The sequence below is a fragment of the Elgaria multicarinata genome, chromosome 2 (assembly GCF_023053635.1).
Source record: "Elgaria multicarinata webbii isolate HBS135686 ecotype San Diego chromosome 2, rElgMul1.1.pri, whole genome shotgun sequence".
In the NCBI taxonomy this organism is placed as follows: Eukaryota; Metazoa; Chordata; class Lepidosauria; order Squamata; family Anguidae; genus Elgaria; species Elgaria multicarinata.
This window is the reverse complement of record NC_086172.1, coordinates 9120628-9136105: the sequence shown is the minus strand read 5'-3', so window position 1 is coordinate 9136105 and position 15478 is coordinate 9120628.

Sequence of the window (15478 nt, the reverse complement as noted above, 5' to 3'; positions counted from 1 at the left end):
ATACTTTCTGCCAACAGTGCTCTACTCGCTGTGCTCAGAATAAAGTAAGAAAGCAAAAAGAAGCTATCATTGACTGCAATGGGACTTGTGTTTACGTATGTAAGTTGTGGCCCATGTTAATACCACTGGTTTGGCCAAGAATATGAAAATGACCTCTGTAGCTAATAAAAATGTAAATCGTCTGAAATGAAAGCTGGATAAGTTGCTCATTCTATTAAAAGGTTACTAGCACACCTTTTAATATTCAGAAATCAATATTCATACCTCACCTTTCATAGTGCTGGAGCATTGATTCCGTCCCCTTTGCTTAGAGAGAACACAGCAGGACACCTGGGCTTTCTCTTGGGAGGTTCCTCTGCCAGGGGCTGGTCTAGTATGACCCACCTTAGCTAGCAAGGTCTCAGCATAATGTGGCGTGGCTGATGGCCATGAAAGCATGCGGCTTGGTGTCTGAACCTTTTCAAACAGACAAGATGGGGTATGCTCTCCCAATAAATTCTGCAGTGCCTTTTCATCTATTAATAGTAAAGCATTTATTTTGGCAATGGGTGGTTTTTAAGTGACTAAGAGAGGAGCCAAATTGACTGGCTGCTGTAGAAACTGAAGATCTCTGTTTCTTTGAAGAATAGTGTGAGACATGAATAGGAGGCACACGGCCTTCCCTGGGGGCCCCTGGAATGGCCACATCCCAGAGATGAGGATAAACTCAGGTCGTGATCATAACATGCAGTTAGTTCGTTTCATCCAAGTTTGAAGCCATCTCTCCTCCTCCTCTTCCTCCTCCTCCTCCTCCTCATTTTTAAGGCTTGGGGGAATAATATCCGAAGCTTGGCTCCAGTTCCAGGCCCCATTGATAAGTTTGGAATAACTAGTGGTCTGGAGCAGTGGATACAGAGAGTCAAGTACACTAAACCCAGGAAATCTTGGATTTTCTGCCTTGATGACTTAACTATAAAAAAGCAAGAGCCACTCGAAGTACCAATACCAGTGCAGATACTTATGTGCTACATCCCTAGGGAATGCAACATTGCATGCTCACAGCGAGGTGTAACCTGCACATCTCTCCCTCCCTCTCCGGGACATGTTGCCCCTTTGCCTTAGTTCCTACCATTCCCACATCCACCTCTTTGACTGAAGCACCGTAACAGGTACAGCCTGGTTTTGAACAATGGCCGAATCTACATTACTGTAGCTGTAACGTTATAGATAGCTCTGGATGACGTCAGTGATCACATGATGTGTTCCTTATAACGTTATACAGAAAGGTTTTGTACCGTTTTACCTTTCGTTGTAACGCTTCTTTCAATGTGCTCCATTGTTACGATGACTTCTGTGTCGCATTGTGAAACTAATGTCGCATGATCCCTCACCGGGCTTCCTGTCTGATGTAACTTCCTCTACGCGCCTTCAGTAACCGTTTCTTTGTTAGAACTATACTATGCGCCTATGCGCATCCTTAATTTTTTTTAAAATAAATTAAATTAGAAATTGGCTACATGCATATGCGCATCCTTTAATAATTTTTTTTAAAAAAGGGTTTTACCCAAGGTAGGTTGCATGTAATGCCAAGGAAATAATGTTTAAAAAATGAGAAAGATTTAACACATTCCGTTCACCAGGCATCCCTACACTTTCCTCACGAGACAGACAACTCCGACAATCCACAAACCACTCTCTCTGAAGAACTCCCGCCACAAAGATTTGAAGTTAAGAGCATGCGCATAAAGGAATGTTAGCTAGAGAGGCACGGAAAATACAAAAACAAGGAAGTGGGAGGCGCAGAGAAAGGACAGTCTGGGAATTGCAAGGATCACAGAAACGAGAAGAAGAAACAACACAGACAACGGGGCAACGAACAGTGTGCTCTGCAACAACGTTACAAGAAAAGGTAAGTAACGCTACTGAGCAACAGTATACAAGGTAGCGATACAAGTTACAATGTTACAAAGGCTCAAAAAATCGAAATAAGCAGAAGTGTGGATCCACACAAGGTCACTGTCGCCCCCCCACAATTGGTGCCAGTTAGGGTCACCAAGTGTTCTCCTTTTCAGAGGGAAAGGCCTCTCAATATAGGTTATGAACATTGCAACTGGAAGTTTTGTTTGTTTGTTTTGGGGGGGGTTGTGTGTGTTTTTGTGGGGGGGGGGGGTTTCGGGCCAGGGTTTTGTTTAGAAAGATGAAACTTCTAATATTATCAACAAGTAGCCTAGTGGATGGGGGATCTCCTGTAGCACAGCCTCAACATGGATAAAGCATGCCCTTTTTGGGGTTTGTGTACTAACTAGATATTTTGTTTGTATTCACTTTAAAGATCTGAGAAGCCCAAGACTTGTACCACTTGGTATTTTCAAACCAAATCCAGGCTAGTCTCTGAAGGTCCCCCCTCTCCACCGGCTTGGGTTCATTGCAGATTTACAACTCCAAAAGAAAAATCAATCAATTTAAAATTGAAGGCTTGCTTTCTAGCAACCCTGCTTAGGACTGCAGTTTTAACTCTGTTTTTGCAGCACTATTTTTAATGGCTTTATATAGATATAGCTGTAAAAAAATGTCATCAGATCAAAATAAGAAGTGGACCGTTATAAGGAGCCATAGCAATAACAAGGAGCAACAATGCAAACTCTATCCTGACCTTTAACTGCCCATATCTTTTTTGCTTTGATTGCATTGAGAGAAGCTGTGAGAGCTCATTGTCTGCTTCCTTTCAATACACTGGGGACTGCTTCTGAGCTCTATCGCCTTCTTGCATTTGACAATCCTAGTCACCAATGCTTCTATGTGCCCACCTCCAAACTTTCTCACAAACGTTCTGCTTCTCTGGGGCCTTTCTTTAGGAACTTTGCGTCAGGCCATGGGCCATTGTGGCCTAGTTCCTTGCATTGGTTCCAACCTGACCTGTCCAGAGTGCTCAGCTATCTGTCTTTCTGACTCCACCTACTTTTATTCTTTCTTTTTTAAAAATGCATTTGTAGGCCTTGTTTCAAAATGCCATGTAAACTTCTTCAGGAGGCTTTGGTCTGTATTATACAGATCAACTAAGCAAGTGAGACCTTGCAGTGTGAACAGGGAGCCTGCCACACTGCAAGGTCTCAGTTGATTTGTATAATACTTTTCAAACCAAAGGCCCCTGAAGCATTTTGAAACATCGAACCCTGTTCTCCTTTTCATATGGTCACCCTAGTTTTGGATTTCCCAACACACCCACCAAGGACCCCCCCCCCCCAAATTGTCTTTCTACCAATCTTGGTATTCCTCTGAGTCTGCTGACACCTTCCTCTTGTTCATGGGTGGTACCTTTTTGGCTACAAAAGTACCTGCATTCAGAAAATTGAGACTACTGTTTGTGCAAAATCATGCTGTTCCTTTCCATATTTATGACAAGTAGCACAGATAAGGTCCCCACTTCAGTATGCACTGACCACCTTGATAATACCGCAAGGTGTAAAGTTGTAGCTAATCCACATTCTCTAACGACAACCTTAGTCAGAGAAATACAAACTGTGTTCCCCTTTTCAGAAGGCCTATTATGACAAAGCTTTTGAAAACCTCTGGTGTGCACTGTGCTAATATGAAAAGGGTTTTGTTTTTTATTTTGCTGCGGAGCACTCCATTCCTAGCTCAGTTTCCGTTTCCTGACTGTGAATTTGGGTGTATTCCTGCATATGATACCGCTGCCGATGGGTATGGCTCAGGAAATAGCAGCATTAAAAATCAGAGAGAAGTTAATCTCATAAAAATAATTATAATGACATCGAGAATTGCCGTGGAACTGCTATTTGTGGCGTATTAAGTGAGAAGATAAGCATGTTTTGTTTAGCTTGCTGACTTGTTGATGGTCAGTTGAATGATTCTAGAGCAAGATGAAGAAGCTTGCTCAATAGCTTTTGATGAAGATATGTTTCTTCTATGTTGGCTATGGCTATAACAGCCTACGAGCTAGGGGGCTGGATAAGCATGTAGGAGTTAGCAAGAGAAGCAAATCTGAGTTTTGCAGCTGCCTTGAAGGAGGAGCTGTGTGTGTGTATCTGCGTGTGTGTTGAGAATTTATGCTGTTTTACAAACTAGCCCTGCTTGCCCTCACCCCCCCATGCTTAATGTATATATTTGTAAGCAAATAGATCACAGAAAATACCATAAGTCTTCAGTACTCTTCCTCACGAAACAGCAGCTGCCCCTACAACTTCCTACTGCTCAGAGAAATAAAGATTAACTGTCACACTAATCCTAGTTTCCAGGGTTCAAAACTATGTCTTTTATGTATTAGGCAAATTTTGGTAAAAGAGCTTGGTAAAATAAAACGTATTTCTTTGTTTTAAAACCCTTTCCTTAACTAGTACTTTGCACTCTGGAAACATTTGGAGTGAGTTCCCTACTAAACTGCTTTGCAACAAATTCAGTTTAGTTTGTTTAGATACCAGTCAAAAGGTATGTTATATTCTTGTGAAAACATTTTCACCTTCCTTGTAGTTGGGTTGTTGTACAGACATGTTAAAGCATGCATGCCTGTTCAGTCAGACCGAACGCAGTGAACGCAATACACTCTTATCTGTAGACTGCAAGCAGCTACTTTTATTGGAATGCTGCCCACAGCCACAATTCCAAAAAGGAGTCAAATGAGAAACAATTAAGTCTTGTAACAGTATTCCAAATGTGCGGCCTTTATGTGCATTTCTTTATTGAAACGTGTGCATTTCCTGGATTTGTGTTGTGAGAGTCGCTATTATAATTTGAAGAGGTCAGTTGCTACTCCCGATCACAAAAAATAATCTAAGACAAAAACCAGATTGCTGTGTAAACAGCAGCCAGCCGCAAGCTTGCCTTTTCTTGGCCTGCAAGCTAATGTCTGAACAGGCTGATGTGCTACTTGGTCCCACCACTGTCCAAATTGAAATGATCAATGTGATCTAGAGACTTTTTTTCATGTTCTATGTTTCCTGAAGTAGCCCTTCAGACTAAGACCTTTACTCTAACATAACACTTCACACAATCATTTAAATGTTTTTGTATAATGTTGTCTAAGGGCTGTGCAAACCTTTGGAGGTGAAGTGCTGAGTTTCCCTGTAGCCTACAGAATGCGCTTTTGGTGCCTTTCTTAGAGTGCATATTTCTGAGTTATTCAATCACCTTCCCATCCAGCTCAAAAAGTGTTTGATCTCTGCTGCCCAGACTAGGCACGTTTGAGGGATTTGATCTTTGCAAATTCTTGTACAAAATGTAGTGATCTGCACCCCTCTGACTGATGTGAGGATCAGAACATAGCTATCCAACAGATTTTGCAATATCGGGACACAGTTCCCAGCAGTTCAGATATATAAAAATATACATTTAAATAACATTTTGAGGGGAAATTAGTATTTCAAGACTATTTTGATGGGTTCCCCCCCCCTTTTAAATCACAGATTAAGGTAGGAACAGAATGGAGCTGAATTATGGCTAAAAGAACATGTGAAAATGATACTACCTAGAAGTAGATTCATCCATCTCTATCCCAGGAGTCTTCCAGAACAAAAGAGAGAACTGATTGTCACATTTGGATTAACAGGAAAATATGGGGACAAGATAGGCTTTTAGTTTTTAATACTATACTTCATGGACTCTGGAGGTGAGGCTTCAGTTTCTTGGTTTTTTCCTAGAAAAAGTTCTTTAGTGGAGTGGTCCCCTCCTGCACCCCTCCCAAGTGTCAGAAGATCTCTAGGACACTTGGGAGAAGCCCACAATGCGTCTCCTTTATACGCAAGTTCTACAATTTCAAGCCTTAAACCAATTTGTGTTCTGTATCTGTAACGTGCTTTCTAGTAGCATCATTCATGGTGTTTGTCCAGTGTTGTGAGCGCTGATAGTGGAAAGCTTTTAGTGATGTGTGCTGCCCTGATGCTTATTTCATACTCTACTCCTGTTTTCCACAGCTCTCGCCAAATGGGTTTCCTGGCTATAGCCTTGTCATTCACCAGTCTCCCCATCCTCACCCCAACCCATTTCCTGGCGGCAGCAGCAGCATCACATAAAAGAAAAAAAAATTAAATCACTCATAGCAGCCGTAAATGTCTGCTGGTGCACTCCGCCCTGCAATTATTCTTCCGGATGCTGTTGATGGTTGTAGTCCATATGTAGTTGGAAAACTCTCCAAGCACAGGACTCCAACTGTAAAGAGAATCTACTTTTTCTTACTTACTTGTTATTGGAACCTTATGTTTGAGTTTGCACTACAGTCTCAATCTAAACAAGTTAGTGCTTTAATGCAAAAGTAAGCCATTTGATAGGTTAGCCGCGTTCCATAAGTGACAAGCCATTCCAGATAGAGTGAATGAATAGAATGGATTAACAAAAATCCCATCAGTTTCAAGACTACCTACCTGAATTACCTTGCTAGATCAGACCAAGACCCATCCAATCTAGCATTCTACTTCCAACACTGGCCAACTTGATGTCTGTGTCAAGTCACAAATTGGGCATGAATGTGATGATCGTCATTCCCCGTTAGGCCTCACAAAGCATGGTGTGGAAAGATGCTTTCTGGCAGCTGTAGTGGCCATCACTCTCCAAAGCTGCTACAGGCAGCCGAGATCCTCTTTCCAGCCTTTTTGTTGCCCATACCTTGGGCAGGGAAAGAGCTGTTGCCAGTGCCATTCACTCGTCACAGCAGTGCATTGCCTTGCTGGGTTTTGCTACAGAGAACAAGGTTCGGGTTCTGTGTTCTGTCCATCAAGAGGCATCAAGGCACGTGTACTGCCATGAGGGTCAGGTGAGTAATGACGGTTGTCTCCTTGCCGAAAGTGACGGGAGAGAGCTATAAAGAGGACCTCAAGGCTCAAGGGCTTGTCCCTACTTTGAGGGACCACCCCAGCCATTGGGATGAGTCTTGCCATATGATGCCTTATTAAAAAGAGAACGTATGAACCAGGACTATGTCTCAGCCCAAATAAGATGGACCTGATGCCTTCCTACAAAGGCAGCATAGGATGGCCACTTATTTTAAGCATAATGCAAGACTGCATTCTGAGACCATTGTCCTCAAGGCTGCCTGAGGGCTTGATCTAGCTGTCCATCGGGTGGACAGGTTAGCTGAAGGGCTGTGGGTTGCATGAGGGATGTTTTTCAAACTTCATGAATTTGCACTATATGGATTGGACTGTTCTATCCTGCAAGTTTATGCACCACTTTGAATTCCAAGGGAGCCTCATGTGGCGTAGGGTGGTAAAGCAGCAGTTTCTGCACCTGAAACTCTCCCCACGGCCTGAGTTCGATCCCAGCGGAAGCTGGTTTCAGGCAGCCAGCTCGGGTCAACTCAGCCTTCCATCCTCCCGAGGTCAGTAAAATGAGGACCCAGTTAGCTGGGGGAAAGGTAATAACAGCCGGGGAAGGCAATGGCAAACCACCCCGCTATAAGGCCTGCCAAGAAAACGTCAGCGAGTCAGTAATGAGTCAGTAATGACTCAGTGCTTGCATGAGAGGTTCCTTTCCTTCCTTGAATTCCAAGATGCAATTTTCTGATCTCTACAGTCAAACTATATATGTATATAACAATTTATTGTTGTTAGACTAATTTTTTGCACGTACGAATGTTGTCACTGACGTAAAGGAAAGCTATTTCCAGTGCATAGGTTAGACTGGCAACAATTGGGTTAAAATCATAGAGAAAACTGGTGCCCTGGCTGGCCAAGCAGAAAGGAAGAGGAAGGGGACCGTAAATGATTCAAGTAAGTTAAAGCTGATGCAAAAGAGAGAGAGAGAGAGAGATATGGGGGGAAGCAAACTAGATAAGCAAAGGGGAAGTCAAAATAGGTTGAGTGAGGAGATCAGGATGGAAAAAAAGATGAAAAGATATGCATATAAAGATGCATTTGTTGTGGCACAAAGTTTGTATGAAATACCATATGAGTAAGGGAAGGATATGATAAGAGGTGTATAAAATATGCGAATGCTATGGAAGTTTTTTCTTTTTCTTTCATAATACTAGAATATGGGGTTCGTCCCATGAAGCTGAATGCTGGGCGATTTAGGACAGACAAAAGGAAGCATTTCTTCACACAGTGCATAGTTAAACTATGGAACTCACTGCCACAAGATGTAGTGATGGTCACCAATATGAGCAGCTTTGGGACTGAAAGGGGATTAGACAAAAGTCACGGAAATGATGCTTCTGTATGCCAGAGGTATACCTCTGTATGCCAGTTGCTGGGATCATGAGTGTGAGGGTGCTATTGCACTCATATCCAATTTGAGATTGCCCGTAGGCATCTGGTTGGTCTCTGTGCGACTAGATTGATGGACTAGATAGGCTGTTGGTCTAATTCAGAAGGGCTCTTCTTATCTTCCTATAACTATAAATTATTAAAAACTATTGAGTAACCTGATACATGGAGAGTTCATGACTATCTGCTTTACAGAAACAGAATGGAATTTAACTTAAAAACTGCGCAACATTGATAGAATGGGGAAAAGAGACCCATCCATCCCTACTTTGTAACACTATGCTTCTACATATGACCTTGGCTACCTACCAGTTTCATTCTGGATGAAATTCAAGGTGCTTGGCATTTGCATGATTAACATCTGTAAAATTTTGGACTGACTAAAGTAACAGATTCCCCAAATTTGCACGCTCGGTGCCAGGAAAACTAAAATGTATGTTAAAACAAAGCTAGAGAATAAGAAATTGCCCTTCTTACATACTACAGTGGTGCTTCTAAGGCCAGTTCTGGTCCTGAGCATGTTGAGATGGGGATATGGGTGGAGGAGTAGCACTCTCCATCCGCAGCAGTCATAGGGAGTGGGATGTGATACAGGAGTCGCCAACTTTTTTAGGCCAGTGGACACATTTGGAATTTTGGGAGAGGGCTATAGATGCTCTCACAAAATGGCTGCCATGCGTGGGTGGGTGTCTTGCCCATTCATACAACGGCTGCCATGGTGGCATTGACTAGTCAGAAAAAAACTTGCTTCCATAAATAAAATACAAATCGGTGATGGTGGGGAGCTTATCAGACAGCAAGAGAGGTGTCGATGGTCACCATGTTGGAGACATGCTTGTTGGTGCTTGTTGGAAAGTCCAAGTTGTATCAACTCTCCTTGTATCAACTCTCCTTGTATCACTTCTCCTTCCTATATTATTATCAGGGACAGCAGTTTTTGGAACCTTTGTTTCCTCCATTCTCACTTTCTTGGCCTAAAGCTGCTTTCAGGGAAGAGCTTTGACATCTGTAGAAGCAGCTGGAGGTGACGGGGAGCCAACACTGTGTGACAAATCAGGTCTCCATAGGAAACTAGTGGACTACGCTAACCTCATCTCAATGGGTAGTCTTCTATTTCTTTCGTATATGAACGTCTTGTTTCCCACTTCTTTTGACAAACATAAAAAAATAAAAATAAAAGGACATTTCTGCTCTTTTCAGGTTATATGCTCTGTCCACTGGACAAAATATATGCTCTGTGAAACTGATGTAGACATTTTTAAAAAAACGCAGTTATGATCTCTCCCCTAATATTGGTTTGCTGTAGACGAGCCTTCCCCAATGTGTTGGGAAATGTCCAGGTGCATTGGGAATGATCCTGGTTGGGAACAATGTAAGTTGCAGTCCAACATATCTGGAGGGCACATGTTGGGGAAGGCTGTATTAGATAGAGCAAATTTACTAGGGCTGTGCTCTGCTTCTCTTCGGTTCAGAGAAGCAGGAGCGAGGCAGCCTGATTCGCCTCCGGAAAAGGTGGAGGCGAATAGAGTCGGGGGGGCTGCGGATCGAAGCAAAGAGACTCGCCTCAATCCGGAGCTCCGGACGCAGGTAAGGGGGGTGGTGGGACTCAACTGGCGCCGCCGGCGCAGTCCCTGTGGCGACGGAGCCAGGTAAGGGGGCAGTGAGGAGGGAGCCTCACTTGCATCCGTCACGGGCTTCAATTGAGGCCCCGGCTTCAAGCGGAAGAGGCCACGGCCTTCTCCTCCACTTCAAGCTGGGCCTCAAATGAAACCACGATGACGGACGCAGGTAAGGGGGTGGGGGAGTGGCTTACCTGGCACTGCTGCCACCGCCACCCATGCGGTGACGGCAGCAAAGCTGGATCTCGCTCCACGGAGCGGAGCAGGGGACCGGCGGAGCAGCACAAAGAGGATCGGGCCCGATCCGGATTTTTCGGATCAGGCCACGAAGCAGATCTGGGGGTCCATGCACAGCCCTAAAATTTACCATTTTGGGCATTCTGCATAGGGCAGAACGATGCCATCAATTAAGGGTTTCCCCAACTTCCATCTAGTCAGCATCCTGTGCCCCAGTCTTGGTGGCAGGGCTATGGGCAGGATTTCCTGGGTCAAGAAGAGCAGCAGCAGGCTGCGTGGAGTTGGGTGTGCTTTCACTTTATGCTGGTGAAAAGCCCTACACCATCATCATACCACTTCAATCCTGGCTTCATCCCACCTTGGTGAGAATCCATCCTTGGAGTCCCCTGTGCCCCATTGTCTTTTTCTATCCATCTTAGATGGAAGTAAATCTCTATCCATGGGGCAGAAATCGGGGTAATTTATAATTTATCCTGAGCCACTGTTGGTTGCAGTTCTCACAGCAGGGATGGGCAATATGAAGGCTGCATGTGGGGCCCCTGGCTTTTTATGTTTTAAATGGATTTTAAATGGATATTGTCTGTTTTTATGCTTTTTAAATTTTGTATATCGGTTTTTAATGTTCAATGTTTTAATCACCCAGAGAGCTTCGGCCATGGGGCGGTATATAAATGTAAATAATGACGATGATGATGATGATGATGATGATGATGATGATGATAATGATGATGGTGATGTGCCCCTTCTCATCCAAACTGCACCACTGAATTTGCTGCAAAAATTTGGTGTCACAGCAGCAGCAGCAGCAGCAAAAAAAGGTGATGATTTTGCTTTAAAATATGGGATGCAGCAAGCAACCACCTTGTTTTCAAGCAAAAATTGTGCTCCCAGAAGCCTCCCATGGGGTTGGCTGGCACACGGAGATCGGCTTCAAAGCCCCACTGAGCCATAACTCTTTCTTAATCTAAACTATAGGCTTGTTGTGAGAATAAAACAGTGTGGGTGGGTGGAGAAGGATCATGAATCCTGCTCTGAGCAGGATAAAAATGTATAATAAATTACATAAATCCTAAATCTTTGACTGGGTTCTGATGACATGATAACCTACGCTAGGTTAAATAAGCCACAATGGGTTATTAACCCATCGTGGGTTATTGTGCCATCCGTTGGGAATTTTTTTAATCCATGGTGGCTTATTTGCTGGAAATAACCTGCTCTGATAACCAGCGATCTGCAGTATGGGTTATTTAACCCGTTGTGAGTCATTGTGTCATTTGTCAGGCACCATGGGTTATTTTGGTCACCAACAGATCTGTGTGGCAAGAGCGGTTCAGATTGCTGCTGCCCTGCTCTTCACAGGCATTCTCTGTGTAATGGAAACAGCTTACACCAGCTATTTCAGCAGTGTTCTACCAGGTGGGGTGTGTGTGTGAGCAATTGGGAACACCTTAAATTGTCTGTTTCAGCAGTGTCTATGGGGGTGGGTGGGATGTGCAATTGAGGGTTTTGAGGGTGTGTTGGGTGCCTCTATCTGAGAAGCATCTGCGTGTGAGATTATGGGCATTTCTGCAAACTTCCAAGGGTTTATTTGCTCCACCCTCTTTTTGGTGCATATGGTGTTTTCGTTCCTTTGTTAGTATCATACAGGTTTTGATGGGAGAGGCCATGTGTGAAGTTTTGTCCCAATCCTGCCAACGTCCAGCACATTAGAGCCCCCCCTCCCATGTCCCCTTGTCAGGGTGGCGGTCTAAGCGCTGAATTAAGCCCCTGGACTTTATCCCACACTTCTCCCCTCTCATTGGGATATTGTGGAAGATTAAAACAGGCTTCTGCGATGTTGTCAATGGGTGAAACATCACCATTGCTTAGGCGGGAACTTATTTGTCTGACTGCGTAGGGGATAACTGTACGTCTTTGTGATTGTTAGGGTCGTTCTTCCTTTCTGTTCCCACCTGAACCTCAGTGCAATGCCTTGTACAGGCAGGACATCATTATTATTATTATTATTATTATTATTATTATTATTATTATTATTATTATTATTATGGAAAACAAAAATCACCATGGTTAAGATGCACCCCGGTTTGGGAGCCCGCAGATTGCATTGCCCCTCATAGCTTTGCGGCGGTAGGCTGTCTGCGTGATGCAAAGCAGCTGTCGGCAAATAATTTAAACACTATAATTGCTTCATTCAAGCCAGCCAGCCACAACACTCTGCAAGCAAGTTTCTCTTTGCAAGCATGCAAATGAGCTACAAATTTCATCAGGGCAAATGAACTACCAGTGGAAGGTACGTAATGAAGGGAGGTATTCGTATGCATCGTGGCCCTTTTGCTTTCGGGTAAATGGTGCTCAGTTTGGCCTACCGCAAGGACCCATCTCTACAGAGATTCTGGTACTTCTGCTCCTGGTGCGAACAATCAAAACACATTGTAGAACTCCTCTGCCTTTTCCTCCTTTGTGGCTGTTTTATGGCAAAAGAAAAAGCCCCCCAAAAGCCACAAGAAAACATAGAAGGGTTAGAAGTTTGGACCCCACATAACATTGCGTGAACAAGGCAGGTTGGGGGGTTGCATGATAAAAGCTTAGCCTGGAAATACCCTAAGTCCATCAGATAGATAGATAGATATAGTCAAGGTCAGGATCTGTTGTCTGCTCATTCTCTTTGGCTGCTTTGCATAATCAAACTTTCAGAAAGTTGTCTCAGGCCATAGCTAGACCTAAGGTTTATCCCTGGATCGTCCAGGGGTCAAACCTGTTCATCTAGGTGACACACAGGGGATCCAGTGCTCAGGCAGGGGCGAACCCTGGATGATCCCAGGATAAACCTTAGCTCTAGCTGTGGCCTAGGTGACACACAGGGGATCCAGTGCTCAGGCAGGGGCGAACCCTGGATGAACCCAGGATAAACCTTAGCTCTAGCAGTGGCCTCAGTCTTGCCGTCCTGATTATTATTATTATTATTATTATTTATTTATTTATTTATTTATTTATTTATATAGCACCAGCCTCTGTTTACACAAACTCCAGCTTGTCACATCCTTTCTATCTTGGGCCATTCACATGTTGCTGAATGTCCCTATGGTACTTTCAACCCCACCTGTCTCCTCATTATATAAAGATTAAACAGAACTTTATCTTGAAGATCCTTGATTTTTCCCAGAGGTGCTGGATTTATTGGATGCAGTTTCTTATTCTCCTTTGTAGATGAGGTGAGGTGAGTATCAATATGGTTTAAATGAGTCTTTCGAGTAAGAACATTGGTGTGTTTATATGTTATTTATTATATATAATAAATAACATATAAACAAAAAGCCCAAGGCAGCATGCATGATCTTCCTCTACATTTTATTCTCACAACCGCCCTGTGAGGTAGGTTAGGCTGAGAATCAATGAACTTCAGGGCCCAGTGGGGACTAGAACCCAGGTCTTAGTCATGAGTTGAGGGCAGCTGCACTTTCTGTGATTTCCTGTTCTTTGCTTCTGATACTCTTTGTAATTTGCATCAAGTGAATAAATGGTGTGAGAAGGATCCTGGTTTCATTTTAGGGAGATGTTTTGGTGGCTATTCAGAGGATTTATAGGGCTTGGGGAAGTTGTGATGCAGGGGCCCCTGCCATTGCCCCCTACCAGGACTTGTGAATGTATGGTACTCTGGTAAGCATTGTGGCAGAAGCAGGAGCCTAGGACATGCACAGGAGATGAGACCAGGGGCTGTCCTCCTCCAATATATCCCTACTCTTGAGATGCCTTTTGCATTTTCTCTTCCTAATTCAAGCACTAGCAAGATCACGAAAACATAATAAGGGAGTGAATAAAGATGTTTTGCTCTTTCATTTGCATACTGCATGCCCATGCAGCTTTTTCAACCAGTTCCAGAACCCATTTACAAATGTATTTAGGAAATAGCATGTGTTTTGTTTTGTTTTGTTTTAGGGAAGTGTAATACTGGAAATTGGAATTCATACAAAAATCTGCCTGGTGTTTGGAAGCGCAATGTAATATATTCATAACTGAATTTGGATGCCTGTAGAGGTTTTTCAATACCATTTGTAGCCTTGAGGTGGTAGGAAAAGAGGAGGTGCAAACATAAGTATAATACTTGTTAATACCTGAAATCATTGCAGCTATTTTGTTCAGCAGAAAGTGGACAAACTTGAGTTGATCTATACTTAATGCTGTTAACCGTGTTTTTTCTAAGTGTTTGGGAAATCGCTAGAAGTTTCCAACATTCTTCACAGACACAACATGTGTATTCTTAGATGTGCTGGAGGGTTGGTAAAAGATCTTAGCATCACTGAAGACAAAAGTTGTTCATTTGAATTTTATTACATCTGGGGCTTGGTTTTTAAGGCATGGATTCCAATGGCAATTGCATTGTGAAAGACCCGGGGTGGGGTAGGAGAGAGTCTGCTGACACTCCCACTTACCTTTTGTGGTTCCTTCCAGTCATTCTTGTTCAGCAACTTCTAATGATGTTTGCAAGAGCTTTTCAAGATGTTTGCAAGAACTTTTCAAGCTTTTCACAACACACGCACGCACACTATATTTTGTTTTTGGCTGTAAAGTAGCGCTAGTTCTGATTTAGTACCAGTATCCCATTAATGCCCCACATAATGCATTTTTTAAAAATGGAGAAGAAGGAAGGTGGTGGTGGAGAGAGGTTTGCAACATAATGGGACATTATGGAAGGGGATTGTGGGGTTACCCACATTTCTATTCCCTTAGGTATGTCTGGTTGAGTATGTCTAGAGAGTGTGGTATGTTGGACTGAGTGGGTGTGGCTGGTGATGCTGTGGAAACGCGGGAGGAGTCTATATATATGGGGGAGCTGAGTGGTCTGAGGGGCTTGGTTGGTGATTGGGTTTAGAGGGTAGATGGGTTTAGCGGTGTGGTTTCTTGTCAGGAGTTGTGTGAGGACTGAGTGAAAATAAGATCATAGGGGACTAAGGATTGTTATTATTCGATTGGTTACTACCAGAATTATTAAGAATAGGCAGGACTGGAATATAATTCAAAGGAACTAAGACCTGTAAACGACAATAAACATTTTCTTTATTTTGCTACCATAAAACCACTTGTCAGTTTGGCTGTGTCTCCTGCTCTATTAGTTCATAAATAAACACATTACATTAAACCTTCAGCCTGCTATATTCACAGAAAAGCCTTTTTCCAAATCTCCTTACCTTTCCCCTCTGCTATAAGGGAAAGGTTATATTTTTCTTTTTACCTCCTCCTCAGGTATTTAAGAGGTGGTGCTTAGCCTGAGGGAGGTGTGCGCGTCAGTCACAGGGATGTTAAACGTTGAGACATCATGAGGGATCCTGTAGGACTGCTACTACCCGTTACTATTTCATGACGACAAGAGCTAGAAGTAAAAACAGGAACACACTCTCGGAGAGGAGAGGCAGCTGTTTATGGCATGATCAG